The 21,225-nt window shown below is 35.5% G+C and overlaps 1 protein-coding gene across 1 annotated transcript in view; it reads right to left on the minus strand.

The window, feature by feature from the left end:
- LOC150098029 (uncharacterized) overlaps positions 1-21,225 on the minus strand; it is a 995,665-nt gene that overhangs the window by 261,904 nt on the left and 712,536 nt on the right. The gene's annotated exons all lie outside the window — the stretch shown is intronic.

A 21,225-nucleotide genomic window follows, 5' to 3' on the forward strand; every position in this document is an offset into this window, starting at 1 on the left:
TCTAGAACATTGATGAGCAACTTTGTTCTCCAGTGGCCTGCAATTGAAAACCTAATATTCATATGGACTGCAACAAACACAATATTAAATATTTTAATATATTAATCAAAAAATTTTAATTTATGGGGTGGAATTTGTTATTTTCGACATTGATTTAAAATGAAAAGTTTTATTTTTTTAATTTGATTTATTTTTTATTAGTAATACTTTCAATATATATACACAGGTATACGTACATAATATTTTTAATCAAAAGAAATTAAACAGCTGCTGAAATTTAATCAATGAGATATTTGGCTCTGTTTCTCATCAACAAGCTTTTCAATATTGGGAGGTATATTTGAAATTGCGACTCTAATGCAATTTTTTAGTAGTTCATCATCAAGCAATTTAGATAAGAATGTTTTACAATTTTCATTTTCGGAAAGAGTTGTTCACAGAGAAGTACTACCAAATAAACTCATTATTTGCCTGGAATGGGTAGCCAGTAATGGAAATTTATCAGAAAGTTACCAAGAATAACTGAATTTCACTCTTCAAATCATACACATGCTTAAGCATTGTGCCGCGACTTAACCATCGAACCTCGGTGTTAAAAAGGATATCGCCATATTCACTTTCTGTATCTCTCAAAAATTCCTTAAATTCGTGATGATTCAGTCCTTGAGATATAATAAAAATTTACAAATTTAATGATCGATGGAACAACACTGGATATTTTCAAAACTTTTGCACTCAAATTTTCTTGGTGCAAAATTCAGTGAAAAATGATTATTTTGTGTCCTGTTAATTTTTTATGTCTGATGATAATAATCCTGACAGAACAATAATCATACTAGACATCGCTGAGCTCCATTTGTTGTTATACCGACGATCTTTTCTACTGGGATATTTAACTGATTAAGAAGTTTTCAGTTCCCTGTATATATATCTTTTCCGGTAGTAGTAGTTCCTTTCAATGGAACTAAAGATGCAAATTCATCGTTGATGTTGCAAAAGATCGTCAATCCTTCTTGCGATTGTAAATCGCGACAAGCTGATTTTCGAAATTATAACTTTTTTATGAGGGAAAGTGACATCTGCCACTGCTAGTAAGCATTCTTTTACCATTTCTCCATCAGAGAATGATTTCATTACTTTTTTGCCAAAATTGAGCCTCCGTAGCTCAGTCAGTATAGACGAAGCCCTCTGGTCGGAAAAACCTGGTTCGATTCTCATCAGTGACGTCAGGAACTGTTATCTAGTCTCTTTTGACTAAAGATGAGTTAGCCGGTCCCATACGGGGGTAGGAGGATTTTCGTCCCCCAGAACAGGCAAACCGGCCCCGTGAACACACATAGATTACAGTCATGAATATGTCCCGAGCCCGGATAAAATTGGGGAGTTGGGGAAAGCAATGGTGAACTACCCTGGTAAAAATCTCACCAGTAATACTTTGTGGGCAATGCCTACAAAGTCAGCTATGGTCAGAAATGACTGAAAGGGAAAATCAGATCAGATTTGCCAAAATTTGACTCTCAATGTAGCTTGCACGAACTGCAGTATCAGTGGTTAATGAAGCAAGCAATAAAGATATTTTGCCATTGTTTAAGATTTTTTTTGCAGATGATTCACTTTACCTTTGTGCAACTGTCCTTGCAAACTGTCAAATTTTGAAGAATGTTTAGTTTTATAATACCTCTTGATGTTATATTCCATGAAAACAGATAACTTTTCACAACACATCAAGCAAAACAACATTGTCTTTTATGCAAGTAAAAAAATAGTTGCATGTCCATCTTTCGTTATTTGTCCTCACTTTTGTGCTTTCTAGATTTTGAACTCATTGATTAAACATAGGATTCTGTTTGTAAAAAAAAAAGAAGAAAAATTGTAAAGAAGCAATTTTTTAAAAGAAAAAATTATATTACTGTTATAAATTTATTCAAGAATAATGCAACTACTTTCATATGTATATATATATATATATAACACACACACCTAAACCTCTTTTTACGCGATAAATACATTCCTAAAATTACGTGCAAATAGAATTCACGTAAAAAGAACTACTACTGAATCCATAGAAAAAGTGAAGATTGGTTCCAAAGATGAAATATAAGCAAAACAATGAAAAAAAACAAACATTAAATTCGTTAGGATCATAAGATTTTTATTTACATTTCATGAAGAACACACATACATATAATGAATTTTAATAACTTTAAAAAAACATATTCATTTCAGTTGTTTGCTAAGGATTCTATAAAAAAATTATGTTATTCGCTATCAGTTTCTGACAATAAACGCGAAAGCTTTTGTTTTCATGAGACTGTAATATCACTAGAACTATTAGATATGGTATTATCGTCATCGACTTCCACCTCAACTTGTGGAATTCTTCTTGTCATGTCTTGAACAAAAGTACCACTGGTTGTTTCAGTAGTTTTTTGCATGAACTCAGTTATTAATCACTGTGTTGATGCTTTAGATGTCACGATATAATTCTCTGTATGAAGACATTAACAACTTAAGCTCACGTGAAAACTTCCCAGCATGTTCTTCATTTGGATCATATTGGGCAAAATAATTGCCTAAATTACTGGCCAGTTTAAGACCTTCTTTAATAATATCAGCAGTAAAAGTTGGATTATCTTGATCATTATCATTAACTTCTTCGCTTTCAGGAGTCTCAGAAACAATCTCCACTATTTCATCAAGGTTTATCAATTAACAATTCTTCGATATCTGCCGACGTAAGATCATCGAATCCTTCTCCGCCAATTTCACATGCCAAACTTATTATATTAGGGAATTCTGCAGTATGATTGAAGGGAACAGGAGCATTCTCTTTAACACATGCGGGCCAAATAGCTTTCCAGCATGCATTCATAGTTGCTGGTCTCAATTCAGATAACGATAATCGAACCTGATCAATACAATCCATAATTGTTGTTTATTATTTTAACGGTATAACAGAACACAGAAACTAAGTAAATAATTAATTTATTAACTTGATGCTGATATTTCGCTGGTATTATAACCAGCATCTTCAGAGCACAAAAACACTGTTTGTCACAATACGCGAGACTAAAACAACATGGTGTACTTAAACAAAATTATAGCAGCAACACAAAGACTAGAGTCCTGATTTTGGCGCCCTCTATCTGAAAAAAAAAAAAAAAAAAAAAAACGCTATCATATATTACTAGAGTCCTAGAAAAGTGCTAGTTTTTTCTTAATATGACTGTCTCCCAGATCTTCGGCAAGTTAATACAGCCATATTTGTTGAGATTTGGAGTGTGTTTTAGGGCTTCTGTCGCCTCTAAGAACAATCTCTCTGATTTATATGGGTTTCTGTGTAGTACTTTTGTGTTTTTCCAGTTGATCCTGTGTGCAGGGGTATCCAGAGCATGGTCTGCTAGGCCCGACTTCCCATAATGATATTTCCGGACGTATCGTTTATGTTCGCTGATGCGGATATTCACAGTTCTTCCTGTTTGACCGTAGTAGGCTTGATTGCATGAGCAGGGTACTTGGTAGATCCCTGGATGTGATAAAGGAGGAATGCTGTCCTTGGGTGAGCGGATGAGGGTGGCTAATTTGCTACATGGTCTGAATGTAGTGCGTAGTTTATGTTTATTGTGAATTCTTGAGATCTTTTCGGATGTACCTTTAATGTAAGGGATGGTGACTGTTTTGTTGTAGTTCTCTGTGGTGGATGGTGGGAGGGGTTTCTTAGGAGTGTTTAGTATTTTGTTTATTTTTTGTGGATTGTAGCCGTTGGCCAAGAAGGTGTGGTGTAAGTGAGTCAGTTCAGCAGTGAGAGCCTTGTCATTTGAACAGATTGCTCTCGCTCTATGGGTTAGCGTTTTTAATATGCCATATTGTTGAGAAGGATGATGGTGTGATTGTTTGTGTAAGTATCTGCCTGTATGTGTGGGTTTTCTGAAAACTGAAAATGATAAGGAACCATCTGGGAGACGTGTGATGAGTGTATCCAGGAAGGGCAGACAGTTGTTGGCTTCCAGTTCCATAGTAAAGTGGATTTTTGGATGTTGGCTATTTAAATGTGCTAAGAATGTTTTCAATGTCTCAGGGCAATGTGGCCAAATAGCAAGCACATCATCAACATAGCGTAGCCAAAGTGTTGGTTTGAGAGTGGCTGTATTGATTGTTTGTTTTTTCCAGGTGTTCTATGTAAAAGTTGGCCAGGGGGGGAGAAAGGGGGAGCCCATGGCTGTCCCATCAATTTGTTTGTATATTTTCCCTTTCCATGTGAAATATCCTGCATGTATTGTGAATTTGAATAGTTCAAATATATCAGGGGGGTAGTGTGACTTCAGTAGATTGAGGGTTTCTATTAGTGGTACATTTGTGAATAGTGAAGTGATGTCAAAGCTTACTATTAAGTCTGAGCTTTTTAGGGTGAGGTGTTGTAAGATGCTTTTTAGGTGTGCTGAATTTTTGATAAAGGAGGGAGAATTGTTAGTGAGAGTGACTAGTAGCTTCGCTAAATGTCTAGCCAGTTTGTATGTGGGACTATTTATACTGTCCACAATTGGGCGTAGGGGTGTGCCTGGTTTGTGAATTTTTGGTGATCCATAGATCCTCGGTGTTTTAACATGGAAGGGTTTGAGTTTGTTAACTGTGTCTTTGGGCCAGGAAGTGACTTTTTTTAATAATTTTCGTGCCTTATTCTTTTGTGTGTTGGTGGGATTGCGATCTATAATTTTGTATGTTGACTGATCTTGTAATAGTGTGTGCATTTTGTTTTCATATTCAGTTGTGTCCATCACCACGGTTGCATTTCCTTTGTCTGCTTTTGTTATGGTAATCTGGCTGTTGTTGTGTAGCTCTTTTATAGCAATGAATTCCTTATGTGGGATATTATTTTTTGGAGGCTTGGACTTGATTAGGATGTTGGCCACATCTAAACGTATGTTGTTAGCTATTGTTGGAGGCAGGTCGTAAATTCCTCGTTCGATGGACGCCATTATTTCGGCTTTTGGAACTTGCTTGGGAGTTAAGGCAAAGTTGTGCCCTCGACTTAAAGCAGTCGTGGCTTCTTTGCTTAAGGTGAGTGACGATAGATTCACGACGACGAGGTCTTGTTGTAATTGCGGTCGTTGTATGGTGTTCCGTTGTTGTAGATTTTCGAACTTCTTTTGGTGCCGGTTTTTGACTCTGTCGAATTCTTTTTTTGCCGTTGCGTCGGTGATGTTCTCTAATGGGACAGCCATGGGCTCCCCCCTTTCTCCCCCCTAGCCAACTTTTACATAGAACACCTGGAAAAACAAGCAATCAATACAGCCACTCTCAAACCAACTAAATGATGAACAAGCTAAATGATGTTTCATCATCATTTAGCTTGTTCAGAACGTACTGAAATGTTTATTTGACATAATATGTTTTAAAAGTCGCAATTATACCCTGATCCAGAGGATGTAGCAATGATGTGGTATTGGGTGGCAGAAAAAAAAAATTGCACATTTGGGTGTTCTATGGCAGGATGACCGGGTGCATTATCAAGAATCAAAAGCACTTTAAATTTGAGACCCTTGTCATTCAAATAACATCTAACTTCTGGCACAAAATGTTTGTGGAACCACTCAGTGAAAATATCAATGGTCACCCAAGCTTTTTTGTTAGCCATCCAATGAACTGGCAAATTTTAAAAATCTACACTTTTCATTGGCTGTGGTCTTAATGATCAATTTATGAGCAGTGGATTTAACATCCGATCTCCTAAAGCATTTGAACAAAATAGGAGTGTTATGCGATACTTTGCTGCTATGAACCCACCAGCAGTTTTTTGCATTTTTGCTACGTAAGTTCTGTTTGGCATTTTTTTCCAGAAAAGGCTGGTTTCATCCATATTCCAAACTTGTTATTATTATTATTATTATTATTCAGGCCTCCATGGAGTCAAAAGACTCATCGAGGGAGGTCCTTCCTAAGACATAAAGTCTGTCAAGACTCATCGAGGGGAGGTCCCCCCCTGAGAAACACAAAGTCTATCATACCACTCTTTAAACTCACTGACCGTTCTCGCTCCCACCACTCCATCAGGCAATGCATTCCACGGCTCAACCACCCTCCACACAAAGAAACCACTCCTTACCCTCTTGCTCACGTTTGGTAAACATCGATGGGATGCTGCATACTCTATGGGAGGAGTTATACTGGAGGAAGTAGGGGAGACAAGAGATCTGGGGTTGATGATTGATAGAAGTTGTTCACGAGTGTAATCTCCATCTTCAATTATTTTAGCAAGTTTTTGTGGAAATGTTTTAGCAGCTGTTTCACCTTTAATTTTTATATTATGAAGAGCATGTCTTTTAATAAACTTGGCCAGCCAACCATTGCTTGCATGAAATTCATATTTTTTTTCCTCGCTTGGGATGAAGTATCTGGCTACAGTTTTTTAATCTGTTCATAAAATCTCAATGCTGATTGCTTGATGGAATTTCCGTCAACTGGCATTCTTTTTTTGTACATTATCTTCTATTCACATCATTAAAGCTTATTCAGCCTTTTCTAGAACAACATCTCTTGTGTATGATGATAATTTCGCACTCAATTTTGTACCAGAACATACCGCTTTTCTAATAGCCTCTTCATTTATAGATCTGACAGTTGATTCACAGACTTCAAAATGCTTACCCACAGCCATTGCACCTTCCTCAGTTTGAAGACAATCTAAAATTTGAATTTTTATATCCAAGGAAACGGCTTTCATTTTTTTTTTTTTTGGTTATCGGCAACATTATGTGAGGGCTGTATTAAAATCTTCGGTTAATGAAATAAAAGTTTGAAAATTACATATAGCTTACCATTTATTATTTCTTGGCAAAATTATTAATTTTATAATGCGATTTTTATTTTTATTTCACTCAAAAAATGCAAAAAATGCGGTAACTGTGTTGTCAACTCAAACCCCAAATTCAAACTGCAAAGAACTGCTTTTTTATACACAGTCAGTTATGTAATTCGGGGAATTTCCAATAAATGAAATTCGTAAGAATTTAGAATTTTCTTAATTGAAGCGAGAATGCAATTCTACAAAATTCTCAGAATTTTCTTGAATTACAGATTTTTTCCTAACTTAGACTTTAGGTTGGTTGTGTAAAAGTGAATAAAAATCGCTTTAAAAAAAATGTTTTTTTTGATATCTCAATTAGCGTAAAAAAAATTCACACGAAAAGAGGTTCGGGTGTATATATATATCCAAAAAGGCCAAAATTAAGCTTGTAGAAACCTTAATTTTCGATCTTTCTCTGTGATTCTGAGTTTTGGACAATGACAAAAGATGACAGAAGAAGAATTAAGGCATTTGAGCTCTGGTGTTGGAGAAGATTGTTAAGAGTGTCTTGAACAGAAAAACGAACAAAGAAAAGTATCCTAGAAGAAATGAATATCCACACAAGACTGATAAACATAACTGACAAGAGAACAGTGCAATATTTTGGACACATATGTAGAAGGGAAGGCCTGGAAAAAAATAATCATCCAGGGTAAACCATGTGGGAAAAGAAAAAGAGGAACACCCCCCCCAACAGGTGGATTGACCAAATATCAAGAATCGCTGGACTTAAACTAGAACAGGCAATAAGAGAAGCACAGGGGGAGAAAGAAATGGTGAAGCATCATCAGAAAGGTTCACGAGTCCTTAGACATGAGATGAGAGAAAGAGAGAGAGAGAGAATATATATATATATATATATATATACACACATAGGTGTGAAAAAAGCACAACTAGTTTCACACTATTCTCAAGGATTTCATTAAGTGATCAGATGCATAAAAACCAGAAGAAAAGATTCAGTTACACAAAATAAATGTTAAAAATATGGTAACTGGCATTACATTAAAAATAAACTGCTATTGTTTGAAGCTAATTTGGACCTAGTTATTCTGATAAACATATTGCATGGCAGATATGCATATAAACTAGATATGTAACTATATAAATAACACTATATATATATATATATATATATAGGGTGAGTCAAAATGACATGAGCAATTTGAAACATTTACTGAACACAACAATACAAAACTTGCATTAGTTGAAATAATAACTGAAACAGAGTTTGTATACCTGATTTATAAAAGTTGAATGTGTGCATCACATGTTGCACAGTACACATCAAAATAATACGTGACTTCTTGCCACACAGAAACCAACATCTGGCGAACAATCATTTCTAAATCTTTGTATAAGCGATCCTTCAGATCAACCCAACTTTTATGGCAAAGGCAACACATAAACTATGTCCTTTACATACACCCAGAGGAAGAAATCTAGGGGGTGTAAGGTCCCATGACCATGCAGACCACGCTGCAGGACCCATTTGGCCTATCCTTTGCCAGGAAGTTGATTTGTTCAAAAGACGGAGCACCAAGATCAGCAAGATGGAGCACCACTGTGCACCACAGATGTGCAGTGGTGCTCCATCTTGCTGAAAGACAGTATGGGATCTGTCATTCATCAGATGGTAGAGAGGTGTCATTCACTTCCCTACCATCTTCTGACTCTGGGTATACAATCTGACACTGCTTTCTTCAAACATCCCTTGACTGCCTCCCATGAACTACCAGCACCTCTCCCCTCCAATTTCTTATACCATGCCACTGCAGAAGGCTGCTCCTCGGCTTGTCATAATTACCTGTTTTGTATTTCCACATGTATCCCTTCTTAATAAAAAAATTCTGCTATCGTGCAATCTAGTATATGTGGAATTGAGCAAACTTGATGTTAATAAAGCTGCGGGACTTGATAATATATCAACACGTGTTTTGAAGTAATGTGCCAGAGAGCTGGCATCTACCTTGACATATATTTCTTTAATATGAGTCTTGCAATGGGCAATGGGTCGAGTTCCAAAAGAGTGGAAGGAAGGCAAGATTGTGCCACTTCATAAGGAAGGTGACAGAACTCAAGCATCAAATAATAGTCCTTTACATTATTATTTTTTAGCCTGTTTCCCTTATTTTAATAGTCCTTTACATAAGTGTCCCTTAAATTAATAGTCCTTTACATTATTATTTTTTAGTCTGTTTCCATTTAGGAGTGTCCCTTATTTTAAACACATTGGCTTTTTACTCAAGAGTTTAACTGCAATTATCTCAACACGGAATTAATAATTTAACACAGATTTTTAAAAATCGCAAGTATTCCACACAACTAATAAATTATACAAACAGAACAGCAAAAACCCGTTAAAACAACCATACAACGAAAACAGACTTCCCAACACGAAAGATTATCAAACGGCCATACATACAAAACACATACAAAGCTACAAATAATTTTCAAACACACGGACTATGAGCTAGTATTCACCACGAACCAAAAATTAGCAACTCTCCTAAAACCCACTAAATCTCTCTCACACAAAGAAATCCAGAACACCACAATTCTATGCATAAGTTGTGGTTAAAGTTATGGAGAGGCTGGTGAGAACCAGGAACCAGAACTGGGTTGACAACAATGGTATTATATTTGATGAACAGCATGGATTTGCTAGAGGAAGGTTATGTTTTAGTAATCTACTTACTTATCACAATAAGGTGATAAGAGCATTGGATGTGGGAGATGGATACACAGTAGTACACTTAGACTTTGCAAAGGCTTCTTATAGATTACCGCATCATAGGTTGATAGTCAAACTACAGCAGATGGGGATGGATATTAGACTAGTACACTGGATTGGAGATTGGCTATCTGATAAGTATCAGCAAGTTGTGTATGGGGAGCAATATACCAGAAGAGGAAAGTCACTATTCATGTGACTCATGGGGTTTGTTTTAGGGCTATTGCTGATTAACATATATGTTAATGATATTGTGGAAGATTTGAATGGGGATGTTCAGTTGTTTGCAGATGATGCAAAGTTGGGATGAACTATGAGGAGTAGAGTAGATATTGTGGCCTTACAAGAAGAACTGAATAGACTGAGTGAATGGGCATGTAAGTGTGGATAACAGTTCAATATTGCAAAATGTAAGATTTTAAAATTTAGGAAACAAATTTTAAAACTATTATTTATACAGCTATTTTAGCCTGTTTCCATTTAGGAGTGTCCCTTATTTTAAATACATTGGCTTTTTACTCAAGAATTTAACTGCAATTATCTCAACACGGAATTAAATAATTTAACACAGATTTTTAAAAATCGCAACTATCCCACACAACTAATAAATTACGCAAACAGAACAGCAGAAACCCATCAAAACAACCGTACAACTAAAACAGACTCCCAACATGAAAGATTATCAAACTGCCTTACATACAAAACACATACAAAGCCTACAAATACATTTTCAAACACACGGACTATAAGCTAGTATTCACAATGAACCAAAAATTAGCAACTCTCCTAAAACCCACTAAATCTCTCACATACAAAGAAATGCTAGACCACCACAATGTAGTCTACAAATTTCCTTGCCAAAAAGACTGTGATATCACCTACACAGGTTCTACCATCAGGTCTTTATGGGCTAGACTACAAGAACACTTCCATGACTGTATCATCCCTATTCCAGAACATTTAAACACAAAAAAAACGCAACATCAAAAAGAAAAATAAAATAAAACAGGGAAGACAGAAATAGCAGTTCACACCCTTGTGAACATACCTCACAAATTGACAAGGCCATAATAATAGACAAACAAGACAACGAAACAATGCTTAGAATATCGGAAACAATAGCCATTGTTGGATTCTGAATGAAGAGAAATGGAAATTGTTAATATATCATTTAGAGGCCAACATAATCTACCATTCCCTGAGCAACATTTTTTTTTTTTTAAATAGTTTTTTTTTTTAAATTATGAACATGTATTGTCATGCTCAATAATTTGCTATTTATGTAATTTCTTCAAATTATGTTAATCGATATTTATTTAATTATATATGTTTGGGATAAATTACAGTTATGATGGCTCTTGCATCTAGCACAGAAATGGAAGACAGTGAATTCTTCAGAATGGTGAACTCCCAACAGGTATTTCCTCAATTTTCAGGAGGGAATCAGATGATGTATTGTCATTTTTTACCTATTTTGAGAAACTCAGAAAGACAGCAAATTAGACTGACTTTCAGTTACAGATATTGCTCAGAAATAAATGAATTGGTAAAGCAAAATCATTTTTATACTCATCTCCAGTACTTAGAGAAACATTTGAACACTCAAAATTTAAGGAAGCTTTATTATCTCAATTTTGTAAACTGAGACGTGTTGGACCAAATCTGTGGAAACTACAAAGGATCACACAGAAGGATAAGGAGAGTGTTGCCGAATTATACAATTGCTTGTTAACTCTTTCTAACAGTCTGAATGTATTCAATGCAGATAAACCTCATTTGGATTGGGCAGTATATCAAAGGTTTCGACAAGGTGTTAAGCCAGAACTGAGGGAAACAGCCTATAAAAAGATCACCACACTAGAGGAGTGCCTTATAGCTGTCAAAGAAAAAGAACAGATAATAGGAGACCTGTGTCCCCCATCCAATGTAGGCCATGTAAACATCATAGAAAAGACTGACTGTTCCCTAAGCCTAAATGAAACCTCAAAGGAGAATAAAAAGAAAGAGGTAGAGAAGAAAATTATTAAAGAGAATTCCATAAATTGTAACCGCATATCTGAGAGTAATGAACAATCCAACAAAAAGTTAATGAAAGAAGTACAAACCTTAGTTCACCAGGAAGTAGAGAAGTTGCAACAACCAATAATGAATAGTTTGATGAAGTGATGAAACAATTGGCAACAATCACTGAAAAATCTCAAGAAGACTACAACCCCACAGCAGATGAAATTAGCGAGATGATCAAACTGGAAGTGGAAAGATAAAATAAACCCATTTTGGCTAATCTGGATAAGGTAATGCAAGCTCTAGAAAATTTTAGACAACAGATGTCCATTGTTTTTCAACCTCAGACAAGGAGAGAATATCTCACTGATTATAGAGATCCTCCTAAGTGTTTTAGTGTTTTAGTTGCAATAAAGTTGGACACATTGCTAGAAATTGCTCCTTAAATAAAAGAAATTACTCTAACAACAAATGGAATTCTAGTTTTGGACACATTCCTCATGGAGAGTATAATAAGTTTTGAAATTTCCCTAGATTGAGAGAATCAATGATGAGGATTACAGGAAATGTCCAAGGTCATAAATGTAACATTCTGTTTGACACAGGTTGTAATGCCTCAACCATCAGTAAGTAATATTTCCTAAAAATAAGAGATAAATTATGGAAAAATGTTACCAATTTAAGGAGACCTGTGAGAATTACCACTCTCTCTGATTCAAACTCTACGGCATATGAGAAAGTTTGCACAAAAATTTATCCACCAGATATTAGACTGTGTGTATATCAAGATTTACTTATTGTCCCTTTCACACCTAGCTTGGGCTCTCACATAATATTAGGAACAAATTTTATGGAGAAGCATCAAAGTGACTTTTCAAGAGGTGAAATATCCCTAATGAATAGAAAAATACATGTTAAAAGAAACAATAAGTCTGTATGCACAGGAAGAAAGCAACTAACAAGAAGATTTTGTATACCTAATGAAGAAGAACAACTAACAAGAAGATTTTGTGTACCTAATGAAGAAGAACCACTTAATAGAGTGCAATCATCTGTAGATAAACCAACTGTGAAAGATAGCGATACAAATTGCCGGCGAAGGTTGGTCGATTGGTAGAGCCTCTGCTACTAATGGCTCGGTTAAGTAAGTTTGAGCGCTGTTAGTAGTTGGAAGGGGACAATCGTTCGATGCTGTCGCCACACTCTCCCTCGATGAGTCTTTGGACTCCCTGGAGGTGTCAAAATAATAATAATAATAATAATAATAATAAACTCTATTGTACTTGATCAGCCTGTAACACAACTTAACACTGACTTGACACCAAAACTTCAAGTGTCTAATCCTGAACAAGAAATTGGTATTGGAAATAAACTGTCAGTTGAAATTAATTTTTCTAAAGTAACTGCTTTATATATCAGAGCTAAAAATATGAGAAGAGGAAGGAATTACAAAGGAATGCATGATCACAAAGGGATTACTAATAGAACAAATCACCCAGTCATGAGACAACGAAAACTTAATTCTAGTGACAGAGAACAGAACTTCTGCCCTGAAGGACATTATCACACTATAAGTGTAGCAATCAAAATTCTCCCTATGATAAAAACAACAATAACTCAAGTGGAGAAGTGGAGAGAAATAAATACATAGACTGTAATGAGAAATTTAATTTTTTTCAGACTAGGCACTATTTGAAACCTCAAGAAAGAAGTAGAAGGTCTGAATCCTCTGCAGGAGTGACCTGTGTGAAAAAGTTTTTCTTAAGAAAAAATTTTTCAGAGGAAGAGTAAGCCTTTGTTGGATTCTGAATGAAGAGAAATGGAAATTGTTAATATATCATTCAGAGTCCAACATAATCTACCATTCCCTGAGCAACATTTTTTTTTTTTTTTTAAACTAATAGTCTCATGCTCATAATTTGCTATTTATGTAATTTCTTCAAATTATATTAATCGATATTTATTTAATTATATATGTTTGGGATAAATTACAGTTATGAAAAGCTATGTATTAAAATATCATTAATTTTGTGAATTTAATTCCTTTAATATAATGTTAGAAACTGTAATATATGTAATTTTGATATATCCAGAAGATTCTTTGTGGTATCACTTGATTGGTTGCTATGAGAAATTATGTTATTTTTAGTTAGTGTGTGTTTACTCTATACTATGCACAAGGCGAAGTTGATGTGAGCTAAACCCTCATATTCAGTTGTTTGCAGATGATGCAAAGTTGGGACGAACCATAAAGAGTAGTGAAGATGTTGTGGCCTTGCAAGAAGACTTGAATAAATTGAGTGATTGGGCAAGCAAATGGGGATGTGAGTTCAATGTTGCAAAATGTAAGGTTTTAAAATTTGGAAAACAAAGATGGGATGCAGAATTTATGCTTGGTGAGAATATATTGTTGGAAGTAGAGGAAATAAGAGATCTGGGAGTGATAGTGGATAAGGATCTAAAATTTAGGGGACACATTGCCAAAATTGTGAAGACAACACAAAGACTTCTGGGAATGATGAGGAGGACACTGACGTGTAGAAGTAGGGAGATTCTTGTTCCATTGTATAAAGCTTTGATTAGGCCACACATGGACTATTGTGCCCAGATTTGGTCACCTGGTTTTCAGAAGGATGAAGAGATGTTGGAAAGGGTCCAAAGGCGACTGACTAAGGTAGTTTCTGACCTCTGGAATGTCGAGTATGAGGAAAGATTGAAAAGATGTAATTTGCAGAGTCTAGTGGAGAGAAGGAAGAGGGGAGATATGATAGAGACCTACAAGTTGGTAAGGGGTTGTTATAGGATCAATGGTGGAGAAGTTCTACAGAGAATAGTGGGAGATCAGGGGAGAACCAGAGGTCATCCCTGGAAACTGTATAAAGAGGGTGTGAGTAGGGGAGTGAGAGGCAGGTTTTTTTCGTGCAGAGTTGTGAATGATTGGAATGCCTTGCCTGAGAGTGTGGTGTCTGCAAGGAGTTTGAATGTGTTTAAGACCCGGTATGATGAGATGTGTGTGAGATAAAAGGACCTCCTAGATGAGTCTTTGACTCCATGAGGTCTTGTTTAATAATAATAATAATAATAATAATAACCAGTTTTTGGTAGGAAAAAGGAAGGAGTAGATATGAAAACATAAGTAAAAAGAGAATCGAGTAGGGAAGTATAGAGAACGGTAGCTGGAGACTGGAAGGGAATTTTGATGTGCCATTAAATTAAAGGACGGGGAATCGCTTGGTATTTAACTTATCTTTTTTCTGAGTTGGATTTATGTCAACACTTCCTAACGCCTAACAGTAGAATAGTGCAGGAAATAGGATAATATGTATATGAAAAAGAAGAAATAGGTAGATAATTTAAACCAAGTGCATAAAGGTTATATTCTCCCGAGTCTATAAATCAGTCACGGAAATGGAAGATTCTTTTAAGTTTGTGCTACTACATAGTAAAAGTCAGTAAGGACTTAAAATTTGTTGTTTGATCTACTTATGATGTGTTGAAGCTATATCCTGGTAAGATTACCTTTACTATACTTAGCGAGATGTAACGAAAATTAACTCTTCCGAAAGTAAATCGTTCCTAGTTGCAGTATTCAGCAAGTCAAGATTTAATATGTGATGTGCTAAGACTTTTCCCTCTTCAAATGATAAATGCTATGTTATTGAATTAAGTGTTCATTAACTGAATGAGAATACTGTGAAGCCTATTCATTGTGATTTAGGAATCTCAAACTTACATGAACTAAAATTGATTAACTGAGCCTAGAGAATTACAAATTGAATGTCTGAGTCTGAATGTTCATGAGTTGTATTCTTCTGAATATCTTGAACTGATTTGATATTTAAAATTGTTCTGAAATTGTAACCTTAATCAGAGTAGAGTTGTGATATAAGCTCTTTGTAATAAGAAGGATAAGATCTGTATAATATAATCTTCAATCATAAAGTTTAAGCTCAGCTAAGTAGTATACTAGTGACTTAATGAGAACTTTATATCGTTCAATCATAATGTCCCTGTTAGAATATTGTGTTATGATGTAATTTATGTGTCACTGCATTAAATAATTTTGTTTGAATTGAATCTTGTATTTGCCTAATTGTTTCATTGCAGCGCTCATTAAAATAACTCGAATCTTAGTGGGAACTCCATACAATAAAGAGAACCTCGGCCTAAAATCAGCTTTACAATAACCTAGTACAATTGATGGTTGATTTATCAAAGTTGCTCATGCAATTCAGAACATGGAGTGGTGAGTATAATATAAATTTTCTTCATGTTCGGATGATATATCAGCCTCCAACTAATTGAATTTATAACAAGAAATAATAAGAAGAAGATAAAACGTAATTGAAAAAAGTTACGAACCAACACCATAAAATGTGACGAAAACTCAATCAACATCCACTGACTCTACCTAATTTCCGAGTGTTGGAAGCTCCACAAAATTTCGGAGTCATGACCTAATAAAAATTAGGTCATGCTTAGCATGCATATATTTATCTCTAAAATACACTTATGCTCTAAAAAATTCTTGAGTAAAAAGCCAATGTATTTAAAATAAGGGACACTCCTAAATGGAAACAGGCTAAAATAGCCATATAAATAATAGTTTTTTAAGAGGAGTAACATGGGAATTTTCCCAGCATATATCATACCATCAGAAATAATACCTAAATTTTAAAACATTTGGGAAACAAAGATGGGATGCAGAATTTACAATTGGTGGAGATATATTGTTGGAAGGGAAGGAAATAAGAGATCTTAGGATGATGGTGGTTAAGGATCTAAAATTTAGAGGACACATTGCCAAAATTGTGAGGATAACATAACGAATTCTGGGAATGATGTGAAGGACACTGACATGTAGAAGTAAGCAGATTTAGTCACCTGGTTTTCAAAAGGAAAAAGAAGAAATGTTGGAGAAGATCCAGAGGCAATTGACTAAGGTAGTTTCTGATCTCTGGAATGTTGAATATGAGGAAACTTTGAGAAGATGCAATTTACAGTCTGGTGAATAGGAGGAAGAGGGATGATATAATATAGAGACATACAAGTTGGTAAGGGGTTGATACAGAGTCAGTGTTGAAGTGGTTTTTTATAAAATAGTAGGAGATCAGGAGAGAACAAGAGGTCATCCCTAGAAGCTGTATAAGGCAGGTGTGAACAAGGGAGTGAAAAGTAGATTTTTTGCATGCAGAGTTGTGAATGATTGGAATGCCTTGCCTGAGTGGATGGTGTCTGCAGAGAATTTGAATGTGTTTAAGGCATGGTATGATGAGTTGTGTGTATGACAAAGGGACCTCCTAGATGAGTCATTGACTTCATGGGGTCTTAGGGTAATAATAATAATAATTTTCCAGGTCCAGACTACATGATCACATTCCTAAAGCAGAGGCAGTGGAACTAATTTGATTGGTTACCATCCTAACCAGATCTTGCACTCTTGAACTTCTTATTACCTCCATTACATGCTGTCTCAGGTGATTATCTCTTCTTCTTCTTCTTTACCAATCATCACTTTTGGAGCACTATAAAAGTGACAGTCCTAATCAGGTGTTTCTGTCTTGGGATTTTCTTAACAAAGAAATGAATGGAGAATACAGAATTAGTCCATTTTCTATCATTATCTATCCAGGTAATTCTTGGTCACCCCAAGGGGATTTTTTAACATACGTCAAGCCCTCTAATTCTATCTGATCTAGCCATATAGCCCAGCCTTAAGGAGATGTTTTCCATTTCTTTCTCTATCTATGACCCAATGGTTGAAATCCTGCATAAGAATTAATTCAACTTGCACTCACCATGCTAATTTGTCAATGCATGCCATTTACATTCTACATCACACCCTCTGGATTTCAGCAGAAACCAATTACATATTTCATTCTGTTGACCTATCTCACCCAGATAGCCTCAAATGAACTGTGATCTGCATTCCTCTCTTTTTGGCTTCAATTCTTCTGCTATCATTTGCAAAACCTCTTTCTCTCTCTCTCTCTTCCTCCCATCCAGTTCCTTCTGTCCTCTCTGAAGATACTGTATCCATGTATTATATCTCTATGACTATATCATCTTCAGTCAACCACATCTGACTAATGCCTATTACTTTTGGCCAACTTGTGCTAACCAATACCAAAAACAACTCATCTTTACTCCAAATACTTCTGGCATTAGAATACATAAACTGCAATACCCCCTTTCATAATCTAATCACTCTCCCACTTATTGACCTCTAAGTTGCCTGGATTCACATTCACCTATCCCCCCCCCCCCCCAACATTCTAGTTTCTCTGACTCTGTAATTCCCAAATCTGATTGAACAATATCTTCTCAAGACTCCTGACCCCCAACTCCATTCAAATGATGCAGGCAATCCACCTTCATATAAATCCTTCCTTCCATCAAACTCACTTCACACCATTTCTCCTGCACAATCTGGGCATTGACTCATTCATGATCATAGGTCAGCATCTCAGGTCACTTCTAAAATACAGTAACAACAGACTCACAACATTTACTTTCTCACTCTTCTTTTTTACTTGTCCTAGCAACTCTTTCATATTTTCTTGCATACCACACTTGTCACATGACTGATCATTTGTATCAGCCAAACTAAACATCTGTTTCAACTTTACTCTCTGTATCCTTAATCTTTGCTCCAGGGAAATGCAATTTCATCACACTCTCCTCAAGCATTCCTTATATCAATGAATCACTAGACAAAATTTGATCCCAATTCTCATGTTTTCATCTTACATAGTCTGTTTTATCTCTTCTTTCATCTCCCTCTTTTTTTGCTTCTGTATCATATCATCAGCCAGGCATTTCTCTTTCCACTCAGTCTCACATTTTGTTCTGTGGGAATCTGATCATTCTCTTCTTTTTCCACCATTTCATTCTTGCAGTCACTTATATCGCATGCAGCATCACCATTCAAAATCACATTTTCATGCATTTTGTATTTATATCACCGCTATAATTCTTCTTACAGTGAACAAAATCACACATACTGAAATTGTCTGCCATTGTTTTGCATTTTTTTTTGTTTGTTTTATGCATTGGTGCCATGATGTGAAATACAGTATACAATAAAACAATAATAAAAACTTTAAAATGATGCAATTAAGCAAATAGTCCTTAAATATGAGGTTGAGCAGATGAGGTTAGATATTAGATTAGTGCATTGGATTGGAGACTGGCTATCTGATAGGTAACAACAAGTTGTGTATGGGGGTGCGATATCCAGGAAAAGGAAAGCCACTAGTGGAGTGTCTCAGGGGACTGTTTTAGGGCCATTACTATTTAACTTGTATATTAATGATATTGGCAAAGATTTGGATGGAGATATTCAGTTGTTTGCAGATGATGATGCAAAGTTGGGACGAACCATAAAGAGTAGTGAAGATGTTGTGGCCTTGCAAGAAGACTTGAACAAATTGAGTGATTGGGTAAGCAAATGGGGATGCGAGTTCAATGTTGCAAAATGTAAGGTTTTAATATTTGGAAAACAAAGATGGGATGCAGAATTTATGCTTGATGAGAATATATTGTTGGAAGTAGAGGAAATAAGATATCTGGGGGTGATAGTGGATAAGGATCTAAAATTTAGGGGACACATCGCCAAAATTGTGAAGACAACACAAAGACTTCTGGGAATGATGCAGAGGACACTGACGTGTAGAAGTAGGGAGATTCTTGTTCCATTGTATAAGGCTTTGATTAGGCCACACATGGACTATTGTGCCCAGATTTGGTCACCGGGTTTTCAGAAGGATGAAGAGATGTTGGAAATGGTCGAAAGGCGACTGACTAAGGTAGTTTCTGACTTCTGGAATGTTGAGTATGAGGAAAGATTGAGAAGATGTAATTTGCAGAGTCTAGTGGAGAGAAGGAAGAGAGGAGATATGATAGAGACCTACAAGTTGGTAAGGGGTTGTCATAAGATCAATGGTGGAGAAGTTCTACAGAGAATAGTGGGAGATCAGGGGAGAACCAGAGGTCATCCCTGGAAACTGTATAAAGAGAGTGTGAGTAGGGGAGTGAGAGGCAGGTTTTTTTCGTGCAGAGTTGTGAATGATTGGAATGCCTTGTCTGAGAGTGCGGTGTCTGCAAGGAGTTTGAGTGTGTTTAAGACACGGTATGATGAGATGTGTGTGTGATAAAAGGACCTCCCAGATGAGTCTTTGACTCCATGAGGTCTTGTTTAATAATAATAATAATATAAACAAACAAACAAACAAACAAACACACACATAAATATAATATAATAATGCAGAAAGAATGAGTCAATTGATGCTAAATACTTTTTCATATCAAAAAGAACTTATTTTTTGGCAGCAAAAATCACAACATGTAACATTTTCCACCTTTCAGCAAAACTCCCCAAATATAGTGGGCATAGTGGGAGGAATGGGACTCCCCAAGTATAGTGGTAGGAGATATACAGTTTGATAACCTATACAAGTAGGTTATCAAACTACTAAATGAGGAAAAGACTAATGCCAAATTAGTCTTTTCCTCAAGAAAGAGAGGGAAGGACAATAAACTTGTCTCTGATTCAACTGCTGTTTGAGCAGGAGGCAAGCTTTTTTTTTATTTTTTTTATTTGAACCTTATGAGGCATGCTTTTGATTTTTTGATATTTTTTTTGCAGTTTGTTATGGACTATAGTGCGTAGAGTATACTCACATGTACTCTACACACTTGTACTACAGTATAAGCGTGTAGAGTAGATGTGAGTAGATGAGGTTTTTTTGCCTTAGGCCATCGAAAGCAGATTGAATTTTTATCTTTGGCACACTTTATTGGAGAATCAGGACTTAAAAAAGGAATTACGGATTTGAGTGTAGTGGGTAAAGAAGGTACTTATTCCAGCAGGGATCATATAAATTTATCAGTTTAATTTTTCCATTAAAAAACACATTTGCCAATTAACATTTCAATTTTTTTTCCCCAAAAATTTGCCCCCAGTAAGCAATAAGCATGAAAAAAAGGCTCTGTCAGGTGACAGTGAATGCAGAATTCCAAGTTTCAATCAGATCTAAGCAGATGGAATTGAAATATTCTGCCTTCTTAACATGGAAATTTCAGATGTGCTGTAAAACATCAGCAAAAATTTTTAAATTATTTGATTTTGTAATAACTATGTTTTAGTTTTTTTTTCATCTACTTGCCTTAAAAATATGAGTTATACGAACATTCAGAAACCACACTTGAATTCTGTGCATGAAAGTTTATAAAAATTACCATATTTTGCTTTAAAAAAACTTTTTAATTTATTATGTAGTGACATTTGGATTTCAAACTTGACCATGTGAGTCAAATTAATAGAAATTTAAAAATGGTAAGTAAACCTGATCCCAAAAAAGCCTCCATGCAGACAATATTTTTCTAATGTTCCAATAGAAGTAAAATTACTAGAAAACTTACTCAATTCAATAATGTTGACAGAGAACAGGTTAATGTGATATGTAAAAGACAAATTATTGTTTGTGTGTTGGGGGGGGGGGGGGAACGGGCAGCATTCTGCGATGGAGACATATATCCAATCAAAGATATATCCAGACATATATCCAGAATCAAAGCATTTTGCTAGAAATTTTTTGTTTATTCAGATTAGAAAGACATTGTCTTTGCATCAGTTAAAAGT

Source organism: Typopeltis vanoorti, chromosome 16, assembly GCF_054136105.1.
Source record: "Typopeltis vanoorti isolate ZY-2024b chromosome 16, IOZ_Tvanoo_1.0, whole genome shotgun sequence".
NCBI classification, from domain to species: domain Eukaryota; kingdom Metazoa; phylum Arthropoda; class Arachnida; order Uropygi; family Thelyphonidae; genus Typopeltis; species Typopeltis vanoorti.